We start from the raw sequence: 13,582 nt of genomic DNA on the forward strand, positions 1-13,582 counted from the left end.
AGTTAGGGGCTGTTACAAAAAGGCTTCCATGAGCACCCACACACTTGTGTCTTTATGGATCCATTTGTTTCCTTTATATATTTATGGATCTATCTACTTTCTGTATCTTTTTTTTACTTTTTTTTTTTTTTTTTTTTTTTGGACAGGCAGAGTGTACAGTGAGAGAGAGAGAGACAGAGAGAAAGGTCTTCCTTTGCCGTTGGTTCACCCTCCAATGGCCACCGCGGCTGGTGCGCTGCGGCCAGCGTACCACACTGATCCGAAGCCAGGAGCCAGGTGCTTCTCCTGGTCTCCCATGGGGTGCAGGGCCCAAGCACTTGGGCCATGCTCCACTGCACTCCCAGGCCATAGCAGAGAGCTGGCCTGGAAGAGGGGCAACCAGGACAGAATCCGGCGCCCCGACCGGGACTAGAACCCCGTGTGCCAGCACCGCAGGCAGAGGATTAGCCTACTAAGCCGCGGCGCCGGCCTACTCTCTGTATATTTTGGAGTGAAAAGACTGGATATATGGTAGGAGGTATTTAATTTTTTTTAAGAAACTGCCAAACTGTTTTCCAAAGTGGTTGTATCATTTTGTATTCTTACCAGCGGTGAATGAAAGTTCCAGTTTTTCCGTACCCTAGTAAACATTTACAATGGGTTGATCTTTTTAATTTTAGTGATTCTAATAGGTCTGTAGTAGTACTTCATTGCAGTTTTAATTTGCATTTTCCTAACGACTAATGTTGAACATTTCCCTGTGTGTTTGCTTGCTATCTATAAATCTTTAGTGATAAAGCTTTTCATATCTCTTGTATGTTTTTAAATACAGCATTTGTTTTATTGTTATTTAGTATTGAGTGTTCTTTATATGTTTTTGACATGAGTCTTTTGTGAGATTTATGGTCTACAATTATTTTCTCCCAATCTGTGGTTTATCTCTGCATTCTCTTAACAATCTTTTTTGAAGAACAAAACGTTTTCATTTTGATGAAGGCCAATTCATCAATGTTTTCCTTTTCAGATTGTATCACCCTTTCAATTATCTGGTGATTTTCTTCTCATTTCCACTACTCTGTGAGCTCCTCAAGGGCGAAGACCACCTTCATCTTTCTTGGTGTTTCTAGCACAAAGGCAATAGTTGGCACTTAGAAGACACTGAAATAGGAATGCCTATGGACGCATTATTACTCCTGGCTTATTTTGGGAGCCAGAGAGGAGCCTCTACATAAGGCCTGAACCTCATGGCATCTGCTAAGGAATGCTGCTCCTTTTGTGGAGATAGGGGGTTTTCATCACTGTGATCACTTTCGGAGTAGGAATGCCTGCTAAGGCCCCTGTGCATTTCTCTGTAGCTGCGTATTTATCCATAAGGGAACAATGACATAGAAAACTCCTTTCCATGAGGCCCTTCATGGCAATACTGCATGCTTTCTCTTTGATCAGGGAGAGCTCTTTTCATCTTGAATATACAAAGAAAAATCTCATTACTAGGAGTCCCCATAGGCAGAAGTCAAAGGGCGCTACACCAGGGCCCAAGTGAACTTCACCATGGGCCTGCTATTTTTGCCTTGGGAAAGGTGTTTTAAGAAAGGAATAAGACACCCCCTCCCAAGATAAGACCCACAGTCTGGAGGTTCCCCACTGTAGCCCCATTGCAGGCTGAAGTCCCCACCGGTAGCCTCCACAGAGGACCAGGGCAGCAATGATGCTGGCTTCTTCTAGCTGACAGCAATGGTGAGCTTATCTAAATACTGTTGAAATGCAGAATTCGATAGAAAATGAACAGTTCAGATATTTCAGTAGGTGTTTGCCTCATTATTTCCTGAAACTCCCACCTTTCATGATTAAAAGACTAAGAATGAATTCTAGCCCCAGGGATAGGGAAGACTGAGATACCAGCCACCACCAACAACCTTCTTGCTTCCAAAACAAAGAACAGCTGATAAAATGCAACAAAAGTCTTCAAAATATGTAGGTGAGCTCATAAGAAAAAATACGAGTGGAAGCTTCCAGGTGCCAAAGAGAAGCATGAAGTCAGAGTGGTGTTTAGGAGCTTATAATTCTGTGGTTACCAGAAGGTAAATTATAACAGTGGCTTGATATTTTTAAAAAATGTAACAGACAAGATGCTGGACTCAACACAATATAGAGAGTTGAAATTAAGAATTCTCAAATTGGACCTCAGATATATACTCTCTGAAAAAGCAGACTAGAACAAAATCAAACAAGTTGTCATGTCTGTCTTTGAGTTCCAGAAGAGTGAAAAACATCTCCTATGGGAGCTAAGAAAGCCCACCAGACTGCAAGTTCAAATTATGCAACCCCTCAATTGAGATATTAGCATAGAAAAGCATAGAAACTGGTCCTGGGCTAGTAACCAGAGAGGCGCTTGGAAAAAACAAAACTGTTAATGCCACAAGAAATTCATAGAAGGAAAATGTAAGCCAAACTCACAATTAAAATTTTTGAAATCCGCAGGGAGACATCTACTGTAGACAAAAGATGGAACACACTGTAGAGGCAAGCTGAAACTTTTAAGTACTTGAGGGAATAGAATTACAATAAAAAATGGAATTTTAAGAAATAGTAGGTATTATTTAAAATCATCAAATATCTGGTAAATAAAAAGAAGCCTGTGTGAAAGCATGCTAACAAGCAGCCTGTAAGAGTTTGCAAGCCTGCGATTAACAAGCTTGATGTCAGAGAGACATGCAAATCCAGTATCTAAGAATGATAGAGGCGGGCGCCCAGGCTCACTAGGTTAATTCTCCTCCTGTGGTGCCAGCACCCCAGGTTCTAGTCTTGGTCGGGGCATCGGGTTCTGTCCCGGTTGCACCTCTTCCAGTCCAGCTCTCTGCTGTGGCCTGGGAAGGCAGCAGAGGATGGCCCAAGTGCTTGGGCCCTGCACCCGCGTGGGAGACCAGGAGGAAGCACCAGGCTCCTGGCTTCGGATCAGCGCAGCGCACCAGCCGTGGCAGCCATTTGGGGGGTGAACCAACAGAAGGAAGACCTTTTTCTCTGTCTCTCTCTCACACACTGTCTAACTCTGCCTGTCAAAAAACAAACAAACAAACAAACAAAAAAGAATGATAGAATGCATAGGACAGTTTTAGCACTTCAGTCATCATAATGAATGCCAGACAGCAAATATCACCTAACCATGCCCTCTGATTACAATGCCAAGAAAGTGAAAACCTGCAACTGAAAGGGACTCCCTCAAACTCTCATGTGTTTGGAAATAATTTATGGGTCAAGAAAAGAATTTGAATCAAATATGACAATAATTTATATTGAAACAAGATGAAAACATTAAATATCAACCTGTAGACAACACAACTTAGGCAGTACTTAGAGGAAATTTTAGAGAATGCTTGTAAGAAAGTACGATATGCAACCAACTCAAAAAGTATGACAAGAAGAACAAAGTAAATTCTCTCATATACAGGTAGGTAACAGGGGCCAGCACTGTGGCATTGCGGGTAAAGCAGCCACTTGGCAGTGCTAGCATCCCATATGGGCGCAGGTTCAGGTCCCGGCTGCTCCACTTCCGATCCAGCTCTCTGCTGTGGCCTAGGAGGACAGTGGAGGATGGCCCAAGTCCTTGGGCCCCTGCACCCAGGTGGGAGACCCAGAAGAAGCTCTTGACTCCTGGCTCCTGACTTCAGATTGGCGCCGCTCCTGCCATTGCGGCAGGTTGGGGAGTGAACCAGCAGATGGAGGACCTCCCTCTCTCTCTCTCTCTCTCTCCTTCTCTCTGCCTCTCCTTCTCTCTCTGTGTAACTCTGACTTTCAAATAAATAAATGAATATTAAAAGAAAAACTCGATAACAAAGTAATTATCAAGAACAATAGAGAAATTAATAACATACGATAAACAATAGAAAAACAGTAAACTAAAAGTAACTGTTTGAAAAATAATTGATGAACTCCTGACAGAATTGAGTAAAACAGTGACAATTTTAAAAATTCCATGGGTACACATAAACCATCAATGAGGAAATGTAAAAAAGAACCTACTAACAAATGGGGTGGAGATTTTCAGAAATCATACAATAAATAATACTTTAATACAACACTGTGAACACTTGAATTAAATTAACCATTCAATACTATAGAAAAGGTACAACATCCTAGAAAAACGTAATTTATCTAAGTCATCCAGGAAAATGAATACTGCTTGAACAGATCTATCATTAGTAAAGAAACTAATACTGCAAAATGTATTAGGGGAAGGCAGTTAGCCTAATGGCTAAAACAACTCATGTACCATGTTGGAGTACCTGGCTTCAGTTCCCAACTCTGACTTTTTATACCAGCTTCCTGCTAATGGAGATCCTGGGAGGCAGTGGCGATGATTCAAGTAATTGGGTTCCTGCCACCATTTGGGGTAGCACTTTCAGCTCCTGGATCCAGCCTTGGACCAACTCTAGCAGTTGCAGGCATTTGAGGACTGAAGCAACATAGGAGAATTCACTCTGTGTCTCTACCCACAACCCCAATAAATACATTTTAAAAAATTTTAAATACATACAAGCACACAGGCACACAAGCACACAACATACAAAAACACTCACAAAAAAAAAACCAACCAATTTTAAATGGTTCCATGAGAAAATTCTACCAAATGTTGAAGGAGGAGATATTTTCAATCTTTTCTTTTTAAAGAGATTTATTTATTTATTTGAAAGGCAGAGTTACAGAGAGGGAGGGAGGGAGGGAGGGAGGAAGGGAGGAAGGGAGGGAGAGAGAGAGAGAAGTCTTCCATATGCTGGTTCACTCCACAGATGGCTGCAACAGCTGGAGCTGAGCCGATCCGAAGCCAGGAGCCAGAGCTTCCTCCAGGTCTCTCATGCAGGTACAGGGGCCAAAGGACTTGGGCCATCTTCTTCTACTTTTCCAGGCCATAGCAGAGAGCTGGATTGGAAGTGGAGCAGCGGGGACTGGAACCGAATCTCATATGGGATGCCAGCATTGCAGGTGTACTTGCTATACCACAGTGCAGGTCCCTGTTTTCAATCTTAATCAAATTGTTTCAAAGAAGAGAAAAAGAGGAAATGTTCCACATTATTTTTCTGAGAATAGCATTATCATAAAATCATAATAAGGTAGATGAATACTAATATAAAAATAAGTCTGAAAAGCAAAACTTGTAGAAGCCAAAAAGACAGGATAATATTAAGCTCCCATTCATGGGGAAAAATATTTTTCTTTCCAGCTTCATCAAAGTGTAACTGACAAAACTGTATACATTTAAGATATACAGCAAGGTGATTTGATACATATATCAAAATATATATCAAATTATATATATATATATAGATATATATAATGAAATAACCACCACAATCAAGTCAGTTAACAAATCCACCACCACCTCACATAGATATCATCATTCTTGTGTATGGTGAGACCATTTAAGATCCACTCTCAACAATCAGCGATCTAATATGTTCCGAACTGTGGTCACCCCAAAATACAATAGATGCCCAGACCTTATTCATCAGGTAATGGAAGTCTCTACTCTGACAGATGGCTCCCCTTTTGCTTTCCTTCCAGACTCCAGCAACTACCATTCTGTTTCTGGAGTTCATCGTTTCAGATTCCACGTATGAGCATAAGAAAGATTTATAGCATTTGTATTCCTTCACCTGCCTTATTTCAGTTACTGTAATGTCCTCCATGTCTATCTGTTTTGTCACGGAAGGCAGGATGAGGGCAGGTGCAATGGTGCAGCTAGTCAAGCTACTGCTTATGACAATGATATCCCATATCAGAATACCAGTTTGAGTTCCGGATGCTACACTTCCAATCCAGTTCCCTGTTAATGTGCCTGAGAAAGCAGCAAATGATATTGCAAACACTTGGGCCCCTGCCACTCACATGGGAGACTTGCATGAGGTTCCTGGCTCCTGGCATTAGCCTGGCTTAGCCCTGGTCATTGTGGCCATTTAGGGAGTGAAAAAGCAAAGAGTTTCTCTCTCTCTCTCTCTCTCTCTCTCTCTCTCTCCCCATCTTCCTCCTCTCTTCTCTTTCCGTGTGTGGTTCCCTCTCACTCTGTCATTTTTCATATCAAATAAATAAATATACTTTTTTATTAAGAAATGGCAGGATTGCTTTCTTTTTAAGGGTTGGATAATAGTGGATTGTACATACACCAAATTTTATTTATCCATTCAGCCACTGATGAGCACTTGGATTGCTTTCATTTCTTGTGTATTGTGAATAATCAACAAATGAAGATAAGAATGCAGATAGCTGATTTGGGGGCTGAATTCAAGATAGCTGATCTGGGGGCTGGTGTGGCGTTGCCAGTAAAGCCTTCGCCTGAAACATTGGAATCCCATATGGGCACCAGTTTGTGTTCTAGCTGCTCCACTTCTGATCTAGCTCCCATTAATTGCCTTGAAAAAGCAGCTGAAGATGGCCCAAGTGCTTGGGCCCCTGCCACCCGCGTTGGAGAATAAAATGAAGCTCTTGGCTCCGGGCTTTGGCCTGACCCCACACTGGCTGTTGTGGTCATCAGGGGTGTGAAATAATGGATGGAAGATCTCTCTCTCTCTTTCTCTCTCTCCCCCTCCCTCCCTCCTCCTCTTCCCCCTCCTCCCTCTCTATCTCTCCCTCTTTCTGTAACTCTGACTTTCAAATAAATAAATAAATCTTTTTTTAAAAAAATACCTGATTTTGTATGTATACCCAACAGTGAGACTACTGAATTACATGGTTGTCCTATTTTATTTATTTTATTTGTTTATTCAAGAGGCAGAGAAAGAGAGGGAGAGAAGGAGCCAGGAATGGGTTGAACTGAAGTCAGGAATCAGGAATTCAATCATGGTCTCCCTGGCGGGTGTTAGGAACCCAGTTACTTGAGCCATCCCTGCTGCCCCTAGAGTCTGCATTAGCAGCAAGCTGGAGTCAGGAGCTAGAGCCAGGAATCAAATCCAGGGACTCTGAATTGGGGTAGGGGATTCTTAACTGGCATCTTAACCACTAAGCCGAGCACCTGTCCCCAGTAGTTCTGTTTTTCATTTTGAGGACCCTCCACACTGTTTTCCATTATCACTGAATCAACTTACACGGTCACCAACAGTGCGCAAGGGCTGCCTCCTGTCCGCATCCTCACCTACACTTCCTAGCGCTCTCTTTTGGATAACGGCCTTCCTAACAGATGCAAGGTGGTATCTCATTGCAGCTTGGATTTGCACTTCCCCAGTGATTTGTGACATTGAGCACCTTCTCAAATACTGACTGGCTGATGACCACTTGCTGTCTTCTTTGGAAATACATCTATTCAGTTCACATATATGAATTCTAAATGGATTAAAAACCCCAATGTAAAAAAGCAAAATTGTGAAATTAACAAAATCAGATACAGAAAATTATATACTATGCATAGTTTGGGGAAGTAGAAGGAAATTTCAAGTCACAAAAAGACATAAAAGCAGGGAAACGAAAATATAAAGTTAATTTGAAAATAAAAGCATAGTATGATCATCTGTGGATACCTACACTAGTAGCGAAAATAGAGAAACAAACCTGAGAAGAATAAAGAAGAAAAAGATAGGATGACACAGTAAGTGGGTAGTCATCTCCTGTTTCAATGAATGTGACAAAATAATTGCCATTGTTTAAACTGCGTTAGATGCAAGGGTGTCTGTTACATTAGTTCCTCTAATCATCTGTGTTTTTAAAAAGATTCATTTATTTATTTGAAAGGCAGAGCTAGAGAGAGACAGAGAGAGAGTGTGTGTGATCTTTCATCTGCTGGTTCAATCCTCAAATAGCTACAACAGCTGAGGTCTAGGTCTGGCCAAAGCCAGGAGCCTGGGGCTCCATCCAGGTGGCTGGGCACAAGTCTTGGGCTGTCTTCCTCTGCTTTCCCAGTCATGTTAGTAGAAAGCTACATTGGAAGCAGAGTTACCAGTAATTGAAAAGGCGCTCTTATATGGGATGTTGACTGCTGCACCACAATGCCATCTATACTATTAAAAAAAAAAATCTTGGGGCTGGTGCTGTGGCGTAGCAGGTAAAGCTGCCTCTTGCAGTGCTGGCATCCCATATGGACACTGGTTCAAGACCAGGCAGCTCCACTTCCTGTCCAGCTCTCTGCTATGGCCTGGGAAAGCAGTAGTAGATGGCCCACGTCCTTGGGCCCCTGCACCCACATGGAAGACTTGGAGGAAGCTCCTGGCTCCTGGCTCCTGGCTTTGGATTGGCACAGCTCCGGCCATTGCGGCCATCTGGGGAGTGAACCAGTGGATGGAAGACTTCTCTCTCTCTCTGCCTCTCCTCTCTGTGTTTAACTCTCACTTTCAAGTAAATAAATAAATCTTTTTTAAAAAAATCTTAGCGTGTTAACATGCTTTTGACCTAGAAAGACAGAGAGTCCTCTCAGGTATCCTAGCACCCCCAGAGAAAGTCTAGCCATCTCCCCAACACCACATAGCTAACTCGTGACAGAAATGGGGCGAACTCTCGGCTCCTCTCCACCCCAACCGCCTGCTCTTTCTGGAAACTGCACATGTCTGCCTTTCTGGGCAAACGTTCAAGTTATTTCCACTCTAAAGTGTTATATGGATTTACTAAACCAACAAGAAGTCAGGGGAGAAACTTAAATCACTGTCTTTGCAAGCTACTATTTTCTGCTAGTACCGAGAACTTATTCCAACATAAAATCAATGAGGGAGAGGGGAGCGAGGGAGGGGAAATGAAGTACTTTTATTCCGCTAAAGCGTACAACATTACTCCTACACTCCAGGGTCAATGGGGGAAGGGAGACTGTTTCTCTGCTTCCTACTCACCTGGGAAAACAGACACCCAGGCAAAGGCATCCGCCTGCAGCTGCGAGCCAGTCAAGAGGAAAAGGCCGGTCAGAGAGGCCCCCATGCAACCGGTCAGCCGACAAGCAAGGAGCGGGGACCCAGGGCAGAGCAAGCAGACTCGCAGGACTCCGCCCCCTTAACCCCAGATCAGGAGGCAGCAGCTCTGGGCAGAGGTTCTGGGTGCAGAGTGATGGACAGATGGACTCACTCAGCATTCCCTAAGGCAGCGGTAGTCACTACACATCACAGTAGCTTGGCGGGGGGTGGAGGGGGACAACGACACAGATGACCCACCCCCAAAGAATCTGGTGCGATTGGTCTGAAGCAGCCACTGGTATCAGTGACAAGCATCCCATTCACAGTCTCTGCCCCAAAGGACCAAGAGAAACAACTTGGGAGCACTTTAAAAAGAAATGTTTTCTCAGAGCTAACCTAAGTGGAATGAACTCAGATAACGCAGGCTCTAAAGCCAGCCCTGCCACTTGTTATGTGACCTGGAGCAAATGACTTAATTTCACTCAACCTCAACTTCCTCACCTGGACCATGGGGACAATACTGCCACCACACTACAGTGATGGTTGTGATTGGGACGACAACATGCAAAAGAGCGCCCGATGCTTGGCTGTCATCTCAACCCCGGAATAGCTCATCTGTGGTCAAGTACACCTTGTGGTTGTGATTCAGAACCAGAAAGAACCCAGTGCCTTACATGACTCATTCACTTGCACCCACACATGAGGAGAAAAGTGCTTGCCCACAGCACCTGCCTGGTTATCTCTGGACCGAACACTGGTCTTTGGTTTGAATGGCAAGTCCCAAAGCCAGAAATGAAAGAGAGTAATGAGCAAGTAACCAAAAGATTCCCAACTTGAGACTTAAATATTTCCCTGGCTCAGGTGTCTCTCACACACCAATAGCTTCCACAGCCCCTGACATGTAGAAGGTGCTTATTTCAAATGTAGACAAGGGAAGGAATTGATGGACAGAGGGAGGGAGAGAAGTTTGAACACCACATTTCGGGTCCCCCTCACCCTTCCTGCTGAGCCCAGGTGCTCATTTCAGGATCTCCAAGATACAGCTCTGCCCATTCTCTTCAGTAACGACCCCATGGCTGGCATCTTCTCTCAGCCATCCACACAGTCTCTTGCCAGCAGCTGTCTAGGATCCAGCACTGTGGGAAAGGGAAATGAAGATGCCAGCACCCTCTCTAGAACTCTTCCACTGTGGCGTGTCTGTATTCTAATGGGCTGGACCAACTATGGCGTGTCTGTATTCTAATGGCTGGACCAACTATGGCGTGTCTGTATTCTAATGGGCTGGACCAACTATGGCGTGTCTGTATTCTACAGCTGGACCAACTATGGCGTGTCTGTATTCTATGGCTGGAGATCAGACTGTATTTCCAAACCAGAAGAAAGCCATAATCCATTGCTAACTGAAAGAGAACATTTCTTCCACAACTATTCATATCTTTTGGGGGCACCCACCCAACAATCTCAATTTTCAGAAATGAAACATTCAAGATATAGAAAATTGATATCTCATCCACTTTTTTTTTTTTTTTTTTTTTTTTTTGGACAGGAAGAGTGGACAGTGAGAGAGAGAGACAGAAAGAAAGGTCTTCCTTTGCCGTTGGTTCACTCTCCAATGGCCGCCATGGCCAGCGAGCTGCGACCGGCGCACCACGCTGATCCAATGGCAGGAGCCAGGTACTTCTCCTGGTCTCCCATGGGGTGCAGGGCCCAAGGACTTGGGCCATCCTCCACTGCACTCCCGGGCCACAGCAGAGAGCTGGCCTGGAAGAGGGGCAACCAGGACAGAATCCGGCGCCCCGACCAGGACTAGAACCTGGTGTGCCGGCGCCGCAAGGCGGAGGATTAGCCTAGTGAGCCGCGGCGCCGGCCCATCTCACCCACTTTTTAAAAATGTGACTAAATAGGTCTCAAGAAAAATGTCATCTCTTCATTAATCAGTATTATAAAGGAATTCACTTAAAAAGCATCTCACAGGCCCCTACTGTCCCACTGTGCTTCTGCTCAATAAAATGACTATTCTTACATGCTCCTAGACCCAAATTCCAGAGCTTGACAGAATTCTGACTATGAATATTAGCTGAAATGTGCTTCAAACATCATTTTTATTTATGTGCCATTATCACGAGTCACCAAATCTGCTGGGTTTTCATACAGAAGACCCTCAACCCTAACTTGGCAAGATGTCCCTACCAGTACAGAGCACTGGAAATACAAATCTTAAGTGTATAGGATTACAAAACTAAACTTTAAAATCAAAATGCATTAAACTTCACAGTAACCAGACTTTAAAGCACACAATATTCAAATGTATGGCTCTCCAAAAGATATTGTTGGGAGTGGATTGTTGGGAGTAGTTTTAGACAGGTCTAAGGAAAAAGGTCTCATCGATTTTACAATTGTGCTGAGTCCCAACTGGGCAGAAACCACATAGCTGAAGTCTGATGCGAAAAAAGAGGCCCTTTATGCAAACTAAGATGGAAAAGATGAATCGAAGTAGACTTTTCTTTATTTGTATGGTTGTTTGGGGATATCACATTTTCTTCATAAGTGAAAACCGTAGTCCTGCTGTGTGTGGGAGAGGCACCATCAACAAAGTCAGTCCGGTACTTGCCACACTTCCCATGCATACACACTGGGGTGCAGAACATGGTTTGTGGCTGTGAAAGCTGTTTTCTCAGCTAGTCTCTGGTTGCCTTTCTCACTTCACCTCTTACCACTTGTTCACAACCCTTGGGCTTGAATCATATGTGCTAGAGTTACCCATGAGGCTAACTGGACTGCCTCTGAGAATGGTTTTTCAGCTGTGGATGGCTTTGCCAAAATAGGCCACGGTGGTGAAGCCTTGGAATGTTGAATGTGCTGCTTGACCCTCAAGTTGTTCATCCCCATCCCAGACAGGCTACCCCGAAACACCTCCTCTGCCCCTGCATTGCGGGCCAGGCAAGCTCCTTGCCAGCACTGCGAGACCTGGGAGACTCCACTCCTGCTCCCCTTTTCCAGAGTTAGGGGCCCCTTATCTGTGTTCCCTTTGTGCCCTGCACCTGCCTCTGTTGTCAAACATCAATGGAATAATACTGAGATAATATGTTTGCATGTTGAGTTGGTGCCATTTCTGAAGTATCTTCGTATCACCACGTGTAAAACTATGACTAACAGCTAACAGGTAGGTACGTGCAGCACATTTGGGTGACTGCTGAAGCTGTCTGCCATCAAAGAAAAGTTCAGAGAGTAAACTGAGCTCAGCAAGGACTTGGGGAAATCCCATCCAGGCCACCAGCTGGGGAGGAGACCCATCCCCATCCTCATGCACAGAGAGGTGCTGTAGTGAGTGAAGGAAGTCTGGGTCTGTATCAGCATCACTTTACTGGGCTGTGTTGGCCCTTTTCTTCATGGTGAAGAGAAAGGCTGTCTGGTCTGATGGGAGCAAGCGTCATGTTGGTAGACAAAGAGATTTCATGTCCAGACCTCACTGGGCAGCACGTGACGCTGAACAGGTCCCCTCTCCTCCCTAGCTGCCGCTTCACACCCACCAAAATGGCTGCAATAAAAAGACAATCGGGGGCGTTGCTGTGGCATAACAGGCTATGCCGCATCCTGCAACCCCAGCATCCTACGTGGACGTGGTTTAAGTCCCAAGCTCCTCCAGTTCCAATCCAGCTCCCTGCTCATGTGCCTGAGAAAGCAGCAGAAGACAGTGCAAGTGCTTGGGGCCCTGCAGTCCTATGGGAGACCCAGATGAAGCTCTGGCTACTGGCTTTGGCCTGCTCCTGCCCCAGCTGTTGTGGCCATTTGGGGAGTGACTCAGCAGATGGAAAATCTCTATCTCTCATCTCTCTCTCTTTCTCTCCCTTTCTCTCTCTCCCTCACCCTCAGTAACTCTTTCAAATAAATAAATCTTTAAAAAACAACAACAACAACAGACAATAACAGGTGTTGGTGAGGGTATGGACAAATTGGAACCCTTATACCCTGCTGGTGGGAATGTAAAACGATGCAATTGCTTTGAGAAATGGTGGCAGTGCCTCAAAAAGTTCAACTTAAGTCACCACAAGACTCAGAAATTCCACTCAAGGAATCTCACAGACTGGACAACTTATGAAGAAAATAAGTTACTTCTCACAGTTCTAGAGGTTGAGTGGTGTGAGAGCAAGGTGCTGCGTGCAGTGAGGGGCTCGCTGCTGCATCATAAGATGGCCCAAGGGCAAGTGAGCACGCAGGAGACAGCTAGCACACAACGTGCAGAGCGCAGCCTTTCCTCAGGCCCCAACCCTGAGAGAACAGGCTCAGTGCAATCAGAGGCAGCGCCCTCATAACCTGGTCCTTCCATAAAGCTCCCACGTCTCAACACGATTGTAGTGGCAATTAAATTTCAACAAGAGTTTTACAGGGGGCATTCCAAGCATAGCCAGACCGCAAGACAAACTTCCAGACAAAAAGTTATACACATATGCTCATAGCACCATTCCTCCTCACAGCCAACCAGTGGCAACAACCCAACGTCCATTCATAGGTGAACAATACAACAACGCATTGTTGACCCCTTAAAGGAATGCGGTGCTGAGGGATGCTCAACGTGGATGATCCCTGAGAATGCTGTGTTCAGGGATAGAAGGAATGGGGAGTGACTGTTTCCCAGGTACGAGGACTCGTTGGCGAGTGATGAAATGTTTTGCAACCAGAAAGAGGTGATGGTTGCTCTCCATTATGAATGTACTGAATGCCACTAAACTGTACACTTTACAGTG

General features: G+C 44.7%; 1 long non-coding RNA gene across 1 annotated transcript in view; it reads right to left on the reverse strand.

The window, feature by feature from the left end:
• Window positions 1-4,633: 4,633 nt before the first annotated feature.
• LOC138849181 (uncharacterized) overlaps window positions 4,634-13,582 on the reverse strand; it is a 76,840-nt gene continuing 67,891 nt past the window's right edge. The window contains exon 2 of the long non-coding RNA XR_011387601.2: window positions 4,634-4,999. This is a non-coding gene — a long non-coding RNA (uncharacterized LOC138849181). The remainder of the gene's footprint in view (window positions 5,000-13,582) is intronic.

Source organism: Oryctolagus cuniculus, chromosome 3, assembly GCF_051225735.1.
Source record: "Oryctolagus cuniculus isolate XC-2025 breed Fujian yellow rabbit chromosome 3, ASM5122573v1, whole genome shotgun sequence".
NCBI classification, from domain to species: Eukaryota; Metazoa; Chordata; class Mammalia; order Lagomorpha; family Leporidae; genus Oryctolagus; species Oryctolagus cuniculus.